The 8,425-nt window shown below is 46.3% G+C and overlaps 1 long non-coding RNA gene across 1 annotated transcript; it reads left to right on the top strand.

Annotated features, from left to right (window-relative positions):
* Positions 1-5,462: 5,462 nt before the first annotated feature.
* On the top strand, positions 5,463-6,956 carry LOC118412837. Its single transcript, XR_004830829.1, has 3 exons — positions 5,463-5,598; positions 5,714-5,897; positions 6,801-6,956. It is a non-coding gene; the product is annotated as an uncharacterized LOC118412837 (long non-coding RNA).
* Positions 6,957-8,425: the final 1,469 nt, after the last annotated feature.

Here is an 8,425-nt window from a genome sequence, read left to right on the forward strand (position 1 = left end):
GTTGATATTAACGTCACCAGGGAAGATGATATGGAGTTTCAATCTTGAAAAGATCGCGGCCGGCTCCGGCCGATGAGTCTGATGATGACGAAGGTAGTGTGAAGAGGAGACCTGACCAAGGGTCTCAACTTTTTGAGAGTTTTCCGTCCACTCTTTTCTCCCCGCCTGGGGAGGAGGTGGGGATAGGGGACTTTACGTCCGCAGAGGATTCCTAGTACATGTATATCATTCCTATGGCTTGTACCTACATTGCTACCCTTAATGTCAATGGCATGAGGGATAGGTATAAGAGAAAGAGTATTTTTCAGCTCCTTCGTAGGGAGAGCTTGAGTTTATATGTCTGCAAGAGACTCATGCGGCCTCTCTGCAGGACGTGAGTTTATGGGAAAGTGAGTGGGGAGGCCCTGCAGCATTTAGTCTGGGGTCTGCCAGATCCAGGGGAGTTGCTATTTTAGTTTCCCCCAGGTCGAACTTTTCCATTCAAAGCAAACAATGTGATTCGGAGGGCAGAGTTGTGTCTGTTACTCTAAGTGATGGGGTGTCTTTTTTTAGAGTGATTTGCATTTATGCACCAAATGTCAGCACCGAAAGGGAGAACTTCTTTGATTCTTTGCCCCCCTTTCTGTCGGGTAGAGTCCCCACCTTTCTGTGTGGGGACTTCAATTGTGTCCACAATCCAAGGTTGGACAAGTGTGGGGGCGATCCGCGTGTGGGAAGTCGAGGAGCAGCTCGGCTGGCATCGATTGTCTCTAACAATTGTCTTGTTGACTCATGGAGGGTCCAACACCCTCTGGATAAACTTTTTACGTGGAGGCAACGCAGCCCGTATGTAGCTTGCAGATTGGACCGGATATATTCTTCGGACACTCTAGCCATTACAGACTTTAAGGTGGTCCCCTGCCCAGAGTCGGACCATGATTGCTTTGTAGTCAAATGGGTGGTTCCCTCTTTAGGTGTGGGTCAAAGGAATGTCCTTTGGAAGTGCAATACTTCTGTCTTAAAGGACAAAGATTTCCTAGCGCACTTCAAATGGCAATATGAGAGGTGGAAGACTCTGCAACCTGGCTTCCCGGACTTGCGATCCTGGTGGGACAACATCAAGGGCAGGATCGCAAAGTTTTGTTGTGTTTACGGGAAGCGTCTGGCGCAACAGCGCAATGGGGACTTGTTTTCCCTGCGGCAGGAGCTGGCAGATACCAGTAATATTTTAAATGCTGGCACTCATGACCCTGCCTCTTTAGATAATTATTATGCTCTCAAAGCTAAGATCGCTGCCCTTGAGGAACAGCAGTGTCACGGAGCCTACATTAGGTCTCGAATCCAGGTTTTGAGCGAGGGAGAAAAATGTTCCTCCTTTTTTCTCCGAAAGGAGAAAAAGAGAGGTCGTGAGAAAACTTTGGCGAGCGTTCTCAATAGCCAGGGTGTATTAGTTACCGATCAAGCTGAGATCTTGTCGGTTTACCAGCAATTCTATGATAGACTTTTCACGGCTGAAACTATTGACCCGTCAGCAATGGATAAGTTGCTGTCTCACATAAGCAGAGTCTTGTCCCCCGACCAGACTGCTTTCTTAGATTCCCCCTTTACTAAAGGGGACTTCATGGAGGCACTAAAGGGCATGACCAACAACAAGTGCCCTGGGTCGGATGGGTTGCCCAAGGAATTCTATGTCGCTACCTGGGGTATTCTCGGCGACGACTTGTGTCATGTCCTCCTAGAGGGTCTGAGAGAGGGGTCGTTGTGCCCTTCTCAAAATCTTTCTGTTCTCACCCTTTTGCAGAAGTCGGGCGACCCGTCTGACCCAAAGAACAAGCGGCCCATCTCCCTTTTGAACACGGATTATAAAATCCTGTCGAAGGCCTTGACCAACCGTCTGAAGACAGTAATGGCCACTCTCATTCACCCCGACCAGACCTGTTCAGTCCCCGGTAGGTCTATACATAACAACCTTACCTTGTTGCGAGATATTACTACATATGTCAACGATAAGAACTTACAGTGTACTATATTGTCTGTAGACCAGGAGAAGGCATTTGACAGGGTGAACTTTCAATACTTGCAGGCAGTGATGTACAGGATGGGGTTTGGGTCAGCCTTCAGGGGCTATATTTCTACTCTGTACAATGGGGCGGCGGGCTCAGTGCTAGTAAATGGCCAGCTTTCCGAACGGTTCTATCCGTCACGGGGAGTCAGGCAGGGTTGTTCCCTGTCTCCGCTTCTCTACGTATTGTCTCTGGAACCATTTTCACAGATGATCAGAGACAACAGCAATATACATGGTCTCTGCCTCCCTGGTGGGTCAGAGGTTAAGCTGTCCCAATACGCTGATGACAACTCGGCAGTATTGGTAGATGATGCGTCTATCCAGAATTTTGTAGATGATGTTTCCACTTACGAAAGAGGCTCTGGAGCACGCTTAAATAAAGGAAAGACGAAAGGACTGTGGCTTGGACGTTGGAGGGGTCGGACAGACTCCCCTGTACCCGGCATTGTTTTTGTTTCGTCCTTTTTGATTTTATTGGGCGAGGTGATCGGTAACGTGGACATGGCTGGTGAGAGCTGGAAGAGAAGAGCAGCGGGGTTCTACGCCGTTCTTCAAGCATGGTACTCAGCCCGGCTTTCGTTTCGGGGCAGAGCAGTGGTGATCAATGCGCTGGCGGCGTCCAAGCTGTATTACACAGCGATGCTTTTCGATTTGCCTGGAAGTGTGCTGTCTGAACTCAATAAGGCCCTCTTCCACTTTCTCTGGAGAGGAAAAAGTGAAATGGTTGCCCGCAAGTCAGTCTGCTTACCTGTCGCAGAGGGTGGCTTGGGCGTCGTCGATATTTCTCTCAAATGTAAATGCATGTTCCTTAAGTTCTTCTCCGCTGTAGTAAACGAATCTCTGGAGCCGCCGTTCTCCCGCTTGCCGAAGTACTGGTTAGGGTTTTTGCTTCGGCGCTTAAATCCCGCCACCTGGTCAAACCTACAACCCCATGCTCCGTCGGCTCCTCTGCAGTACTCACGCATGCAGGGGTATGTAGAACTCTTTTCCAGAAGGGTGCCAAACTTCTCTTGGCAATCCTTTACTGTCACAGGTTCTTACTTTTTGCTCCAGAAGTCTGAGAACTTCGTGCACACTGTGGTTTCAAATAACCCTGGCCTTCCGTGGCCAACAATCTGGAGGAACGTGGATGGCAAGCTGTCCGAGAATAACGCCAAGGATACTGCGTGGTGGGCTGCACACTCGGCCTTTAAGGTTAAGGCTGTGTTGTGCTTTAAGTGGGGTTACACCAGAGACCCGAACTGCCCACGTTCAACCTGTAATGGCATTGAGACAGTTCCACATATGCTATGGTACTGTGGCTCTGCTCAGCATGTGTGGCTATGGCTTAGCGGGTTCATCGCCAAATGGTTTTCTGTACCAGGTTTCAGTTGTGACCGTCAGACTGCTTTGTGGGGCCTACTACCCCATCTTCCGATACCGCCAGCTAAGATGCGTATCATCGCTTTCTTGGTCTGTATAGTTCGCCATTTCGTATGGCGAACGAGGTGCGATGAGACCTTTGGAGATAAGACCTGGACAGACAACGAGATAGTTGTCGCCATTAAACAGGCTGTGAAGTCCCGTCTTCAAATAGAGCATCGCCGTTTTGGGGATGAACTTTTTCTAGACATGTGGGGGGTAGGGAATAGGTGGGTAGTCGTGAGAGATGGCAATGTGATGTTTAGATTCTAGAAGTTTGTAGTAATTTGTAGAAGTTTGTAGTAATTTGTAGAAGCTTGTAGTAATTTGTAGAAGTTTTTGTAATTTGTAGAAGTTTGTAGTATTTTGTAGAAGTCTGTAGAAGTTTAAATTTTTTGTCGTGTTCCTGCAACGTCCTTTCAAGAAAGATAGATGTTTGTAACGTTATGTACCATGGTTTAAGTGTTTTCAATCCAAACAAGTGACCGTAGGTAACATAGTCTGTGACGTCGGTCTGGTATATGTTGGTTGTTTTGTCTTCTTTGGTGTGTGACGTTGTGCTTATATCCTATATGATTCTTTTCATGGTGTTAGATATATCGTTGTATCTAAAGTTGCTTAATATTTCTGTGTCATGTGAATCTTACTAAACAGGTATGGATTGTGAGATAACATGTGGCCAAAGTCTAAAAGATATGGTGACGATAAGTAACCGGATGGTCTAATACACAGGCACATTCACACACAGACACACCTACAAGACCGACAGACAGACTGACAAACGCACCAAGTATTAACATGTTTCTGTTATGGGACCTTATGGACGTAATAATTATGAAGCACGGAATAGGACCTTGATGTTTCTTAGTCGAAGTCCGGGAATATAATATGGCTAAACTTCATTTGGGACGAGAATTCTTACACGCTTCATTGCAAACGGCGACAGGAGGCATTTGATTGACAGGGTCATTAGTGGAACATTAGATGTCGGTTCCCATGCCCCACATACGATAACACACAGCTGTTGATGATGAACTGTGCGAAGTTTTTAACTAGTGTGAAGCCATAAGGTAGCATGGCACAGTGTTAATGGGTGAATCCCGGGGTCCATGATGCTGGTACATAAAGTAGTACGGATTAACTTGTTGAATAAGAGGTAGAAAGCAAACGCGCGTAAAATTGATGCACATATCGCGCATCTGCTTGACTCTATATACCCAATGTACCGCAACGGGCACCATATGCAGACATGGGCCAATACACTGTGAAACGTACAATTTGCAGGGGTGATTTCTGAAATTATTACATACATAATAAAAACAGCTGCCGAAAAAATAACCTGCCAAACCACAAACGAATGCGACAACGGGAACATGCAGATATAGATGCGAACGCGCGTTACATTGACGACCAGAGAACATATAGATGCGAACGCGCGTTACATTGACGACCAGAGAACATCACGCATCTGCTTGCAATATCTCAATTACAGCATGACCCATATACAGGGGATCTGGACTAATACACCGAAAGATGAACATTTTGTAGGGGTGTTATTTTTATTGCGTCCCTAATAAAACCAACTGCCGCAAAAACAAAACAAAAAAAAAACAACGTGCATCATCGTCAACCTCAGTGCAGATGACCTGCCAAACAAGTCCGTGTGCTAACGGGAACATGCAGATACAGATGCGAACGCGAATAACTTTGACGATCAGGTAACACCACGCATCTGCTTGACAAATTCCAATGACACCATGACCCACATACAGAGGATCTGGACCAAAACACCGCAAGACGAACAAATTGTAGGGGTGTTATTTTTATAAAATCCATAATAAAACCACCTGCCGCAAAAAAAAGTTCACGTGCATCATCGTCAACCTCAGTACAAAGGACCTGCCAAACCACATAGAATTCAGACAACGGGAACATACAGATACAGCTGCGAACGCGCGTAAACGTGACAAAACTAAAAGTCTGTCGACCAGAGGGTCTGGTCACAGACTAATAAAAGAGAACTATCTACAAACGGCATGGGACACAAGGGTTGCCGACAACAGACGCCAACCTTTACAGCAGGTGTTTCACGATAACATCCCGGGAGATATCGTTTTATACGTTGAGGCAGACGACAAGTTCTGCTTATCTATGTAGGTTGACTTTATTAATTATTGCTGTTTATCAGAGGTGCCCAGTTCTAATTGTGTGTCACATTTCCACTTACCGTTGGGCAGCCGTCGAATATTTTTTTTTCGTTTGTTGCAGCGGTACGAGACAGCTGACGCGAGCCCGTCTCTTCTAATCGTACCGTATGGATAAAATATCTACCGGTACTTCACGACACGTTCCGGGAGACATCGGGAGAATCTCCGGGTTCATCTTTGAGGAGATCTGCGGTGCTCAAAACAGCAGACAGACGACTAGGCCTTTATATCAGGCATTAGACAAGGTATAGAAGCTATGCATGTGTTGGTGGTATACAGGCTTTTCATTTAACGTCATCTACGCCATGTTGGATTACAGCGTACGTCTGTTAACCACATGAAGATGCTAGTGATTAATTCAATTACCCGTCAACATGGTCGTCGGAATCAGTATGACGGCATTGAAAAGCATGTATTCATGAGGAAAAATACTAGTTATATGTCGTCATCATCAGATATTTGTAGGACAGCGGTCTTTGTCAAAAGACCATATTAATTAATTTTACAGTTTCAATTTCTACATAGGAACTCTGACAGCAGAAGTCGTGACTGCAGAATCAGTGAACAGTTTTGAAGCACGGTTGGACCTGTGCTGGGGGAAGAAGGAGTACTGCGTGTGACAGGAAGGTGACACGACAGGCAGCAAAGCCTAATTCACCTAGGAATTCTGCAAGGTATCCCCCACAAGGTAAATGTTGACATTAGTAGTACTATTAGATATTCTAATTGTGTATCACATTCAACCAATGGACAGTCGTTGAACCTTTCCTTGTTGTTGCAGTGGTGGTGAATCAGCTGATGAATGTCTATTTCTTTTAGCAAAATAATGTCTGGACGCACTAGGAGAGGAGCTGGATAAGGGAGGTGACAGGCAGCAGCGTCACTGAACGTGTTTCTTGACATCAGTTCATCACGTACAGCCAAGGAGGCACCAAGTCCAACACGTAGGGTGTTTTTCTGAATTCAGAGTAAAGCGTTTTTGGAACCATTCATACTGACCGTCATTACAGTAATTCTATTACGTAACTCTGCATGACTTCGGTTACCATTTCCACTACTCGGTGGGGTATAAAGATATTTATTTGTAGGACAGCAGTCATTGTCAAAAGAACACATTCATCAATTCTACAGTTTCAATTTCTGTTTAGGAACTCTGACAGCAGAAGTCGTGACTGCAGAATCAGTGAACAGTTCTGAAACACGGTTGGACCTGTGCTGGGGAGGAAGGAGGATTACTGTGTGTGACAGGAGGGTGACACGACAGGCAGCAAAGCCTAAATCACCTAGGAATCCTGCAAAGCAGCCCCCACAAGGTAAATATTGATATTGTAGTATCAGAGGCTCTAATTGTGTGTCACATTCAACCAATGGGCAGTCGTGAGCCTTTGCTGGTTGCTGCAGCGGTGGTGGTGAATCAGCTGATGAATGTCTGTTTCTTTTACCGAAATCACAGCAAAATTCATGTCTGGACGCACTAAGGAAGAAGCTGGATAAGGAAGGTGCCAGGTACCAGCGTCACTTCTCGACATCAGTCCATCACCAAGCCAAGGAGGCACCAAGTCCAACACGTAGGGTGTTTTTCTGAATTCAGAGTAAAGCGGTTTTGGAACCCCTCATACAGACCCTCATTACAATTGCAATATTCTATCACGTAACGCTGCATGACTTCAGTTACCATTTCCACAACTGGTGGTGCATAAAGGCGTCCCTGTGACCCTTTTAAATGTTTTAATTACATAATATGAAAATGGCGTTAGTCTGCCCAGTCCTAATTGCTTGTTAATTTCACTTCCTTGCAGTGCGAAGTCACCGGGAAGGAGACATCTCTCAGCATCTTCCAGGATCAACTACAGCTGAAATGGTGGGACTGATCCCGGTGAGAGGTTGTCTAATGCCAAGTTCGCCATCTCCACAGCCAGAAGGCCGGTGTTCATGTGTACGCTATACCAGAGGACCTGGAACTGTTAAGTTCTTACATATCTTACAAGGGTTTGATCGTTTAAAACGGAAGCTTCTTGCAGACAGGGGCTGGGATTGACTTGACATTGACATGATAGGAAGTAAATGATCTGTGATGTTACATTCATAACTTACTGAGATTCCCTTTGTCTACTTGAGACATTGTCGGCAGGGCTGATCACAATCTTTTGGTTGGTGGCAAGGTGTTTGAGTGTGTTTTGTTGACACCCTGAGTGATGTTGTTGGTAGGTGGCTAGGGCATTTTGTGAGTGGGGGCATCTTTTGCACACGGGACTTCAGCCCGTTTCTGTGGTGTACAGGCCCGGTGTGTGGCTGGTTTGGCTTCTGTGACTGTGTTGATGGCTGAGATTGTGTTCGGAGTTACTGCAAAGTTCAGTCCTTTGGAAAGCAGGGATTTCCTGGATCTGTTGGCTTGTGACGACTTGGGTTCTTCTACCACCTGTCGTCTTTTCTGCCTTGTGTGATGGTCTAGGGCCGGGAACCTACTAGTAGACCATTATATAAGATGCCCTGTGTCGTAATCTTGGCTCCCGAACCAAGACGACGGCACAGGGCCAGAGAAGAAGACAGGTGGTTGAAGAGTGCAAGTTGTTGTGAGCTGACAGAACTGGGAGTTCTCGGTTCTCTGAAGGACAGAACTTTGCAGTAACTTCGAATGCAGTCTCGGCCATGGACATGGTCACAGAAACCGAATCGGCCATACATCGGGCCTGTATACCGCAGGAACAGGCTGAAGCGCTGTGTGTAGAAGTAGCCACTGCTCTCAGAATGTCCTAACCCCCTACCAGCAGCA

Source organism: Branchiostoma floridae, chromosome 4, assembly GCF_000003815.2.
Source record: "Branchiostoma floridae strain S238N-H82 chromosome 4, Bfl_VNyyK, whole genome shotgun sequence".
Taxonomy (NCBI): Eukaryota; Metazoa; Chordata; class Leptocardii; order Amphioxiformes; family Branchiostomatidae; genus Branchiostoma; species Branchiostoma floridae.